This window comes from Neovison vison, chromosome 1, assembly GCF_020171115.1.
Source record: "Neovison vison isolate M4711 chromosome 1, ASM_NN_V1, whole genome shotgun sequence".
NCBI lineage: Eukaryota > Metazoa > Chordata > Mammalia > Carnivora > Mustelidae > Neogale > Neogale vison.
In genome coordinates this window covers 163,896,010-163,909,311 of record NC_058091.1, presented here as the reverse complement: position 1 = coordinate 163,909,311, position 13,302 = coordinate 163,896,010, and the positions used below count along the sequence as shown (strand labels likewise).

Sequence of the window (13,302 nt, the reverse complement as noted above, 5' to 3'; positions counted from 1 at the left end):
TAACCAAAGAGGCACAAAATCTATACTCAGAAAACTATAAAGTACTCATGAAAGAAATTGAGGAAGATACAAAGAAATGGAAGGATGTTCCATGCTCCTGGATTGGAAGAATAAATATTGTGAAAATGTCTGTGCTACCTAAAACAATCTACACATTTAATGCAATTCCTATCAAAGTACCATCCATCTTTTTCAAAGAAATGGAACAAATAATCCTAAAATTTATATGGAACCAGAAAAGACCTCGAATAGCCAAAGGGATATTGAAAAACAAAGCCAAAGTTGGTGGCATCACAATTCCGGACTTCAAGCTTTATTACAAAGCTGTCATCATCAAGACAGCATGGTACTGGCAGAAAAACAGACACATAGACCAATGGAACAGAATAGAGAGCCCAGAAATAGACCCTCAACTCTATGGTCAACTAATCTTCGACAAAGCAGGAAAGAATGTCCAATGGAAAAAAGACAGCCTCTTTAATAAATGGTGTTGGGAAAATTGGACAACCACATGCAGAAAAATGAAATTGGACCATGTCCTTACACCACACACGAAAATAGACTCAAAATGGATTAAGGACCTCAATGTGAGAAAGGAATCCATCAAAATCCTTGAGGAGAACACAGGCAGCAACCTCTTCGACCTCAGCCGCAGCAACATCTTCCTAGGAACATCGCCAAAGGCAAGGGAAGCAAGGGCAAAAATGAACAATTGGGATCTCATCAAAATCAAAAGCTTTTGCACAGCAAAGGAAACAGTTAACAAAACCAAAAGACAACTGACAGAATGGGAGAAGATATTTGCAAACGACATATCAGATAAAGGGCTAGTGTCCAAAATCTATAAAGAACTTAACAAACTCAACACCCAAAGAACAAATAATCCAATCAAGAAATGGGCAGAGGACATGAACAGACGTTTCTGCAAAGAAGACATCCAGATGGCCAAGAGACACATGAAAAAGTGCTCCATATCACTCGGCATCAGGGAAATAGAAATCAAAACCACAATGAGATATCACCTCACACCAGTCAGAATGGCTAAAATCAACAAGTCAGGAAATGACAGATGCTGGCGAGGATGCGGAGAAAGGGGAACCCTCCTACACTGTTGGTGGGAATGCAAGCTGGTGCAACCACTCTGGAAAACAGCATGGAGGTTCCTCAAAATGTTGAAAATTGAACTGCCCTATGACCCAGCAATTGCACTACTGGGAATTTACCCTAAAGATACAAACGTAGTGATCCAAAGGGGCACATGCACCCGAATGTTTGTAGCAGCAATGTCCACAATAGCCAAACTATGGAAAGAACCTAGATGTCCATCAACAGATGAATGGATCAAGAAGATGTGGTATATATACACAATGGAATACTATGCAGCCATCAAAAGAAACGAAATCTTGCCATTTTCGACAACATGGATGGAACTAGAGCGTATCATGCTTAGCGAAATAAGTCAAGCGGAGAAAGACAACTATCATATGAACTCCCTGATATGAGGAAGTGGTGATGCAACATGGGGGCTTAAGTGGGTAGGAGAAGAATCCATGAAAGAAGATGGGATAGGGAGGGAGACAAACCATAAGTGACTCTTAATCTCACGAAACAAACTGTGGGTTGCTGGGGGGAGGGGGGTTGGGAGAAGGGGGGTAGGGTTATGGACATTGGGGAGGGTATGTGCTTTTGGGTAAATTGGAAGGGGAGATGAACCATGAGAGACTATGGACTCTGAAAAACCATCTGAGGGGTTTGAAGTAGCGGGGGGGTGGGAGTTTGGGGTACAGGTGGTGGGTATTATAGAGGGCACAGCTTGCATGGAGCACTGGGTGTGGTGAAAAAATAATGAATACTGTTTTTCTGAAAATAAATAAATTGGGAAAAAAAAAAATAAAGCTGGTGGCATCACCTTACCTGATTTCAAGCTTTATTACAAAGCTGTGATCACCAAGACAGCATGGTACTGGCATACAAACAGACACATAGACCAGTGGAACAGAGTAGAGAGCCCTGATATGGACCCTCAACTCTATGGTCAATTAATCTTTGACAAAACCGGAAAAAATATACAGTGGAAAAAAGACAGTCTCTTCAATAAATGGTGCTGGGAAAACTAGACAGCTATATGTAGAAGAATGAAACTCGACCATTCTCTTACACCGTACACAAAGATCAACTCAAAATGGATAAATGATCTCAATGTGAGACAGGAATCCATGAGAATCTTAGAGGAGTACTTTGGCAGTAATCTATTTGATATCAGCCACAGCAACTTCTTTCAAGGTCGTCTCCAAAGGCAAAGGAAACAAAAGCGAAAATAAACTTCTGGGACTTCATCAAAATCAAAAGTTCTGCACAGCAAAGGAAACAGTCAAAAAAACAAAGAGGCAACCCATGGAATGGGAGAAGATATTTGCAAATGACAGTACAGACAAAAGGTTCATATCCAGGATCTATAATGAACTCCTCAAACTCAACCCACATGAAACAGACAAACATATCAAAAAATGGGCAGAAGATATGAACAGACACTTCTCCAATCAAGACATACAAATGGCTATCAGACACATGAAAAAATGCTCATCATCATTAGCCCTCAGGGAGATTCAAATTAAAACCACATTGAGATATGACCTTACACCAGTTAGAATGGCCAAAATTAACAAAACAGGAAACAACATGTGTTGGAGAGGATGTGGAGAAAGGGGAACCCTCTTACACTGTTGGTGGGAATGCAAGTTGGTGCAGCCTCTTTGGAGAACAGTGTGGAGATTCCTCAAGAAATTAAAAATAGAGCTTCCCTATGACCCTGCCATTGCACTCCTGGTTATTTACCCCAAAGACACAGATGTCGTGAAAAGAAGGGCCATCTGTACCCCAATGTTTATAGCAGCAATGGCCACGGTCGCCAAACTATGGAAAGAACCAAGATGCCCTTCAACGGATGAATGGATAAGGAAGATGTGGTCCATATACACAATGGAGTATTATGCCTCCATCAGAAAGGATGAATACCCAACTTTTGTAGCAACATGGACGGGACTGGAAGAGATTATGCTGAGTGAAATAAGTCAAGGAGAGAGAGTCAATTATCATATGGTTTCACTTATTTGTGGAGCATAACAAATAGCATGGAGGACAAGGGGCGTTAGAGAGGAGTAGGGAATTTGGGTAAATTGGAAGGGGAGGTGAACCATGAGAGACTATGGACTCTGAAAAACAGTTTGAGGGGTTTGATATGGCGGGGTTGTGGGAGGTTGGAGTACCAGGTGGTGGGTATTATAGAGGACACAGCTTGCATGGAGCACTGAGTGTGGTGAAATAATAATGAATACTGTTTTTCTGAAAATAAATAAATTGGAAAAAATATCCAGCAAACATTTATTTATTGTTTTGGAATTTTTGGGTGGGTATTGAGTTTGATAAGTTCTTTATAGATTTTGGATACTTGCCTTTTACCTGATAAAACATTTGCAAATATTTCCCTTTCCATACGTTGCCTACATTTATTATGATGTTCATATGCTCCCTTTTTTTAAATTTATTTTTTAGGTTTTTTAATTTTTTAAATTTTTTATATTTCTTTTCAGTGTTACACCAGTATTTTTTTAAAAAATTAAATTAATTAATTTATTTTCAGAAAAACAGTATTCATTATTTTTTCACCACACCCAGTGCTCCATGCAATTCGTGTCCTCTCTAATACCCACCACCTGGTTCCCCGCCCTCTCACCCCATATGCTCCCTTTTAATTTAATTTCTCCCCAAATAATACAAATGTCTTTTACATTCAGAATATATGCCAAGGCTAGACAATGCATCTCTTGAAAATCAGCAGTAAGCTCTTCATGTATCACTTATGTCCCTGCATCACTGCCTAACTGAAAGCCTCCAGTAAGTACTTACAAGTTAGTGATTAAATTGATTTCAGGGTGTTTTCCTAGTCAACCATAAGCCAACCTTATAAACATCTGTCTATGTTTCTTCATGAAAATCCCTTTAGCCGCATGAGTAAAGAGCAAAGACAGGTCCAGGATATTAGAATGTAGAGTACTCAGCTAAAAGACAATGGGTGAGTGGGAAGGAAAAATAAATTTTGGATTTAGACAAGAAAAGAGGAAACGGAATTGACATACGAAATGGTGAAGGAAGGAAAAAGGGATCAAATGAGATAACACCATAAAAATTCATCTCAGCTGACATAGAACTTAAAGAAGTCATTGATATTTAAATCATTTAGTTAGTGTATATGTTTAATGATGAGAAAATATATTTTTCCTAGTATACAAAAGTGATTTTCCAGCAAAACGAAGTATGGAAATAATTAGAAGCAATATGGTATGGTCAAGCCATACTTTTTATTCCCCCAAATATTTGTAAGTGAAAAAAATGGGCAGATAATCACATTTATTGATAAGGGTTTTGGGGAAATAGAACCTAATATCTAGAGATGATTGGAATGGCCTTGAAGAATTGCAAGATTTCTGTATTTTTAATTAATTCATTCATTTTATTGTATTTTTAGACTTATTTATTTATTTATTTGACAGAGAGAATGAGAGAGCATAAGTGGGGGGATCAGCAGAGGGAGAGGGAGAAGTAGGCTCCCTGTGAACAAGGAGACTGATGAGGGTCTGATTTCCAGGACTCTGGGATCATGAACTGAGCCAAAGGCAGATGTTTAACTAACTGAGTCACCCAAGCTCCCCAGAATTTCTGTATTGTTTAATTTGAAACAGAATCAAAACCAATTACTACCAGGCACACATATTTTATTATTTAAATTATAAGTTACACATGTGAATGTGAAATTGATGATAAAGGTAGAAGTTTATGCAGTATGTACTTAACACTTCTACAACTGTTCATATATATTGTTTATACTTTTTTCTCCTTTCCTTACTTATGTATCAATATTATATTGATAATGTTGATATTGATATATTGATTATATTGTTAATATTGTCTGCTAATTACTAAAGATAACTTCATAACTTAGAAAATATTTGTTCAAAGCTATATAAAATTACGTATCTAGATGAATAAGACTAAATTGCTTTCATGAAAGAATAGAGCAACTCACAGTTTTACCAAGGAATAAAAAAACACTTATTTTCCTCAATACTGCTTATACATTTTACAAGAAAAATTAAGATATAAAAATGTTACCTTTATACTCTATGTAAATTATAAATCTACAGGATTATCATGAGGGTTTTACTGTAATGGAAACCTTCACTTCCTATCCTTAACAAACTGGGTGGGTTTTGTCTGAATACACAGAATTTTAATTTTATAGTCCTATGAGAATATATGGCTTAAATCATATTGTATTCTTCCTAGAAGTCTTGTTTATATTTTTCATTTTAATTTAAATATTTTATTATGTTTAATTAGCTGTCATGTTTAACAATTCACTAGTTGATATGTTTTTAAAAAGAAAATATCATTAGTGGGAAAAATGAAGTGATAAATGGTACTTCAGATAATCACCCTTAATGTCTTCCCAATTTACAGCAGATAGGTTACCCCTTTCCTGCCCCAACTTCAACTAACTCCTAAATCAGTCAATGATATACAATGTGAAATGTTTCCTTAATAATAGTAAATCTGTACTTAAGGTAAATGATTACACTAAGCACATTAAAGAGGAAATTCTGCCCTTCTCATGCCAGACTTTGTGTACAGCCAATGCATTGCAGACTTAGTGGGAGTTGCAGTCAAGGACTCAGGACCCATTGGCTAGTCATGCTGTTATATATTTCCTTTCCTAGCCCTGGTGGCACCTTAATTATTAATTCTATTTATCAGAGGTCCTCTTCTGGTGGCTCTTCCAAGACTTCCTTACAGCAGGTAAAAGGGGGAATTTTAAGACAATTTCTCTACTCAAGACTCAACACCAGACACTTCCATATGTCTAGCCTTTTACTCTTACAACATTCCAACGCCCTAGACTCCAAAAAATAATTTCCAGAAGTTAAATAATTCAGTCAATCATTAGGACATAACTAAAGTTCTCACAACACTGACAGGAATGATTATTGTAACTACCTTGTTATGCCTTTCATAAGTAGGTGTCTGAAAGTTATGTGGGTGTGTATGATACATTTCTCCTGACATTGCTCCTACGATTAGGTTATTCTATAAGAAGAGAGTGAAGTGAGTGAACCAATGTAATTTAGAACTCAAATCAAATGACTTCAAGTTATCGAAGGTAGATTATCTTGAGTTGGTTTGTCTTAACCAGTTGGTAGACCTTTAAAAGAGGACTTAGGCTTTTCCTTAGGGGACAGACTCTCCTGCTGGCCTTGAAAAAGTAAGCTAATGAGTTTTTTGGGTGCAAAGAAATGAATTATTTCAACAGCCCTGTGAGCTTGAAAGATGACCCTGAGTCTCAGATGTAACTGCAGATTCAGCCAACACCTGGATTGCCACTTTATGATACCTTAAGCAGAATACCCAGGTCAACCATGCCAGAATTCCTACCTATATATACTGGGGTTTAATCAAGAGCTGTTGTTTAAAGCTGCTGAGTTTGTGCTCATTTATTATGCAGAATGAAAAGGTAATTCAGTTTCATTTCATTCAGCTTCAAAACAATAGAGTTTTAAGAAATAGTTAAAATTCAGATAGTGGTTGCTCTTCATAAAACCAAAGAATCCCCAGAATTGCACTACATTTCATATAAATATTACATGACTATCTATAGTGATGTCACACATGACATGTGATTTATTAAAAAAAAAAAACTAACAGATTTTAGAAGCCTAAACTGTTCTATTTATAAAATTGATCACATTTCCTTGTACTAAGTATAGTACATATAAACCATATTTACTGGAATTTAATTTAATTTAATTTAATTAGTTTAATTAATTTAGTAAGTAAATTAATTAACTAAATTAGTACAAATTTTCCACATTTCCATGTACTAATTATAGTACACAACCCCTATAATGATTAAGACATTTAAACATGAAAAGACTTTGAGGAATCACATTTAAGTCTCCCATGTGAAAGGCTGATGTCTGTAGGAAAACAAAATAAATAGGATTTCCCTAATCTTCTGATATCCTGAAGGAGGACAATGTCCATCACAAGGTAGACTCAATATGCCTAATCATCAATCTGATGCTGCTTTCCCTATCTAGGCAAAGTTTATTAGTTTTTATAATAATCTTATAAATCTATAACTTGGTATATAATTGAGTTAGTTTTTCACTTTAAAAAATGATCTATCCAAGGTATGATATTGGACTCTGGAGAATGTTTTGATTGGCCAAATGTAAAACTACTACATATTTTTTTAAGTTTATCAGTGCCCTGTATTATTATAGTATTATGTGGTGTTGTGATTGGCAAATATATCTCTGTTATTAGCTGGTACTGCATAAGACAGACTATACATTGTGCATATTATCTTACAGCAAATATTTACTTATAGCCATACATTGAAGTTTCCATAACAAAAGAAATACAATATTTGAAAGAAGTTGCTGTGGCTGATATCAAAGAGATTACTGCCTATGTTCTCCTCTAAGATTCTGATGGATTCCTGTCTCATGTTGAGGTCTTTTATCCATTTTGAGTTGATCTTTGTGTACGGTGTAAGAGAATGGTCGAGTTTCATTCTTCTACATATAGCTGTCCAGTTTTCCCAGCACCATTTATTGAAGAGACTGTCTTTTTTCCACTGTATATTTCTTCCTGTTTTGTCAAAGATTAATTGACCATAGAGTTGAGGGTCCATATCAGGGCTCTCTACTCTGTTCCACTGGTCTATGTGTCTGTTTTTATGCCAGTACCTTGCTGTCTTGGTGATCACAGTGAAATAAGTCAAGCAGAGAGAGTCAATTATCATATGGTTTCACTTATTTGTGGAGCATAACAAATAGCATGGAGGACAAGGGGCGTTAGAGAGGAGTAGGGAATTTGGGTAAATTGGAAGGGGAGGTGAACCATGAGAGACTATGGACTCTGAAAAACAGTCTGAGGGGTTTGAAGTGGCGGGGGGGTGGGAGGTTGGGGTACCAGGTGATGGGTATTATAGAGGGCACGGCTTGCATGGAGCACTGAGTGTGGTGAAAAAATAATGAATACTGTTTTTCTGAAAATAAATAAATTGAAAAAAAAAGAAAAAAAAAGATATACAATATTTGAACAAAAATGCATGTGGATAGTTTTTCACTAACTATTGAGTGCTTGTCTATAAAACTATTATACAAAGATAGGTAAATAGTGGGTGCTGAATTGTACTAGTTGAATACATAAATTTCAATGTAAAGCAAAGAAGATTTAAAAAAAAAAGTTAATTAGGTAATTTGCTCCCCAGACTTGCTCTTCCCCGCACCTTCATGAATGCTCTGGACACTTCCTTGTTGCGGAGGCTGTAGATGAGGGGATTTAGTATGGGAGTAAGGATGGTATAGAAGGATGACACCATCTTCTCCTGGGTGGGGGAAAGATCATAAACAGGCCATATATATATATATATAAACATAGCTGCTCCATAGTACATTCCTACCATCATGAGGTGGGAGGAACAGGTAGCAAAAGCTTTTTGGCGACCCTCTCCAGATGCCATGTGAATGACAGTCATAATAACATGAACATAGGAAGCAATGATTACTGCTACAGGAAAGAGAAGCATCATTACACAACAAATAAACATTAGTATTTCAAATAGTAATATATTAGTGCATGAGAGAATGAGAAGGGCAGGGACATCACAGAAAAAGTGGGGTATTTCTTGGACACTACAATATGGGAAGGACAGTGCAACTGTAATGACAATTATACCATCAAGAAACCCAACAATTCAGGAAGAAACAACCATAACAGATTTTCTGGTTCATGAGAACTGAGTATCGTAATGGGTGACAAATGACTACATAACGGTCATAGGCCATGGCAGCCAACAGGAAACATTCTGCTCCAAGTAGGGACACATATAAGAATATCTGGGCTCCACAACCCACCAGAGAGATGTACTTCCTTCCAGACTAGTAATTGAAAGCCATCTTGGGTACAGTGGTGCAGATGTGCATGAGGTCCATGAGGGATTGTTGGCTGAGGAGAAAATGCATGGGTGTGTGAAGCTGGTTGTCCAGGTATATGAGGAGAATCATGACAATATTACCAATGAAGGCCACTGTGAAGATGCCCAAGACCAGAGAGAAGAGGATGATGTGGATGGGGCTGCGAATGAAGATTCCCAATAAGATGAATTCCGAATTGAAGGTCTTATTCTCCCATTCCATGATAAATATATTCACTGTAGAGAATACAACATGTGAAATGGTAGAGACTGACATGGAACTATTAAGGACTTCTAGCTTAAGTCACCACACCTACATTTCTACATATGGAAAAAGTATTTCTCTGAGCATATTTTTTAGTTTATAAACTAGAAATATTAAAGTTTATTGTTAAGTCAATGTGATTTTAAAAAAGTAAATGTAGATTACACACATAATAAGTTTCATCATTAGAACATATGTTTTCCAAGACACATATCTAATTTTTACAACTAGTCAACTCAAATGTGTAATGTGGATTATCACTTCAGAAATATATTAAGAGTCACAAGAAGGCTCATGAATTTCTGAGAAGTCAGTGAGATTTTCCACTGAATTTAGCATATCACCCTATGATACTAATACTAATACTAATACTATGATACTAATTTTGTCTACCAAAGTGTAGAAGACATCATGTGCTAGTGGAAAACAGATGGGATTACTCAAACACCAAGTAAAAACAAGACATTAAGAAATCATCAGTTAAAAGTACTTTATGTAATACTTGTTACATAAGTGTACACCCATGAGATATTCTGGTATGGGTCATTCTACTGGAAAAGCAACCTAGAGTATTGTGAAAAAGCATAGATAAAAGGCTCAAACACTTTTTTCTCTGTAATCTTAGATAATTAATTTCTCCAAGCCTCATTTTCCACTCTGTAAATTTTAGTATTTGTGAATATTGACATTGCAGGGTGCTATTAAGACAAATCAGATCACATTTATAATGTGAAAACATAACTTTGAATATAGTTTGTAACACATTATTTATTTACTTATTTAATTTTTTGTGTTCCAAGATTTATCATTTATGCACCACACCCAGTGCTCCATGCAATACATGCCCTCCTTAATACACTTTAAAAATAAATACTATTGAAGAAAAGAGAGATGACTCCTAGTTTATCTTTATAATATTTTCCTTTGTGTAAAATTAATCTATCTCATTTCCTTAGTGAAAATCCTGCGGGAGATTTTTTTCACCCTATGCCACAGCAGATTTTTTATTTTCTATTTTCACAATAATTTTTTTTTTAATTCTCTTGTTGTTCTCTTCAATGATCAAGGAAAATGCTTCCTTTATTTCTATTTTTGTAGGGCTTATAACCTCTGGGAATCACTTAAAGAAGTGTGCTTGATGTTTTAGTTTGAATATTTGGAAAATGATCTCTTTCCATGGTTCTGCCACATTTACTAAAAATGTACATTTTATTTGACAAAAATGTGATTTAAAACGTAATTTTACTATTCATTGTTTTACCTGTTTTATAAATTTTTTAACTTTAAGTGGAACTTTAATAACTTAGGGTGTGATTTAGGACTTAAAGCTTTAATGGTCTAGACAATAGGAATGGAGAGAAGTGAAGAGACCAGTTACCTGTTTTGTATTAATGTCTAGCAAAAACAACTCTGTTAGCTTAATACCACTAAAAGAGCCTTTTTACTATTTTTTTTAAGATTTCACTTATTTATTTTGTTATTCATTTATTTGAGAGAAAGAGACAGAGAGTGACGGAGAACATGAACGCAATAAGAAGGAGAAATAGGCTCCCTGCAGAACAAATGTTACCTGGAATCATGACCTGAGCCAAAGGCAGATGTTTAACCAACTGAGCCACGTAGGTGCCACTAAAAGGTCCCATTTAGACTTAAAATAAATTGACAAGCCAGGAAATGATATAAGTTGATAAGAAAGCAGAGGAAGAGGAACCCTCCTACACTGTTGGTGGAAATGCAAGCTGGTTCCGCCCCTCTGGAAAACAGTATGTAGTTTCCTCAAAAAGTTGAAAATAGAGCTACTCTAGTACCCTGCAATTGCACTACTGGGTATTTACCCCAGAGAGAAAAATTTAGTGTCCTAAAGGAGCACATGCACCCCAATGTTTATAGCAGAAATGTCCACAATAGCTGGACTATTGAATGAGCATAATTTCCATCAACAGAAGAATGGATAAGGAAGATGTAGTTTCTGTATATCTATAACTGTAACTATATCATCTATATCTGTATATACACAAAATGGAATATTATGCAACCTTCAACAAATAGAAATCTTGCCTTTTGCAACAATGTGGAGGGAACTAGAGGATATTGCACTAAGCGACATTAGTCAATCAGAGAATAATAAATATCATGTGATCTCACTGATATGTGGAATTTAAAGAAAAAGGCAGAGGATCATTGGGGAAGAGACAAAAAATAAAACAGTAAAAAAACAGTGGGAGAAAAACCATAAGAGACTCTTAATTTTAGGAAACAAACTAAGGGTTCCTGAAGTGGAGGAGGGAGGGAGAGATGGGGTAGCTGGGCAATGGACATTGGGGAAGGTATGTGCTATATGATGAGTACTGTAAATTGTGTAAGATTGATGAATCACAGACCTGTACCCCTGAAACAAGAAAAACATTACATATTAATATATATACATACATAAATTATTAAAAAATAAAATATATTTTAAAATGATGAACATGTGGCATGCAAAATAAGTGAAAATGTTGAAATTAAGATCACTGATTTTTCAATGAACTCAAAAATTTTTTTAATTTATTTTATATTTTCAACATAACAGTATTCATTATTTTTTCACCACATCCAGTGCTCCATGCAATCTGTGCCCTCTATAATACCCACCACCTGGTACCCTGATTTCCCACCCCCTCGCCCCTTCAAGAAAACCCTCAGATTGTTTTTCAGAGTCCATAGTCTCTCATGGTTCACCTCCACTTCCAATTTCCCCCAAATCCCTTCTCCTCTCTATCTCCCCATGTCCTCCATGCTATTTCTTATGCTGCACTAATTAGTGAAACCATATGATAATCGACTCTCTCTGCTTAACTTATTTCACTCAACATAATCTCTTACAGTCCTGTCCATGTTGCTAAAAAGTTGGGTATTCGCCCTTTCTGAAGGACGCATAATACTCCGTAGTGTATATGGACCACATCTTCCTTATCCATTTGTCCGTTGAATGGCATCCTGGTTCTTTCCACAGTTTGGCAACCATGGCCATTGCTGCTATAAACATGGTGGTACAGATGGCCCTTCTTTCACTACATCTGTATCTTTGGGGTAAATATCCAGTAGTGCAATGGCAGGGACGTAGGAAGTTCTACTTTTAATTTCATGAGAAATCTCCACACTGTTCTCCAAAGTGGCTGCACCAACTTGCATTCCCACCAACAGTGGAAGAGGGTTCCCCTTTCTCCAGATCCCCTCCAATACATGTTGTTTCCTGTCTTGCTAATTTTGGCCATTCTAACTGGTGTAAGGTGATATATCAATGTTGTTTTAATTTGAATCTCCCTGATGGCTAGTGATGATGAGCATTTTTTCATGTGTCTGATAGCCATTCGTAAGTCTTCAGTGGAGAAGTGTATGTTCATATCTTCTGCCCATTTTTTGATATTATTGTCTGTTTTGTGTGTGTTGAGTTTGAAGAGTTTTTTATAAATCCTGGATATCAACCTATTGTCTGTACTGTCATTTGCAAATAACTTCTGCCATTCCGTGGATTGCCTCTTTGTTTTATTGACTGTTTCCTTTGCTATGCAGAAGCTTTGATTTTGATGAAGTCCCAAAAGCTCATTTTCGTTTTTGTTTCCTTTACCTTTGGAGACATATCTTGAAAGAAGTTGCTGAGCTGAAATCAAGAGATCACTGCCTATGTTCTCCTCTAGGATTCTGATGGATTCCTGTCTGACATTGAGGCCTTTTATCCATTTTGAGTTGATCTTTGTGTACGGTGTAAGAGAATGGTCGAGTTTCATTCTTCTACATATAGCTGTCCAGTTTTCCCAGCACCATTTATTGAAGAGACTGTCTTTTTTCCACTGTATATTTTTTCCTGTTTTGTCGAAGATTAATTGACCATAGAGTAGAGGGTCCATATCTGGGCTCTCTACTCTGTTCCACTGGTCTATGTGTCTGTTTTTATACCAGTACCATGCTGTCTTGGTGATCATAGCTTTGTAGTAAAGCTTGAAATCAGGTAACGTGA

The 13,302-nt window shown here is 36.3% G+C and overlaps 1 pseudogene; it reads right to left on the bottom strand.

The window, feature by feature from the left end:
* Positions 1-8,308: 8,308 nt before the first annotated feature.
* LOC122915603 lies at positions 8,309-9,260 on the bottom strand (annotated as a pseudogene).
* Positions 9,261-13,302: the final 4,042 nt, after the last annotated feature.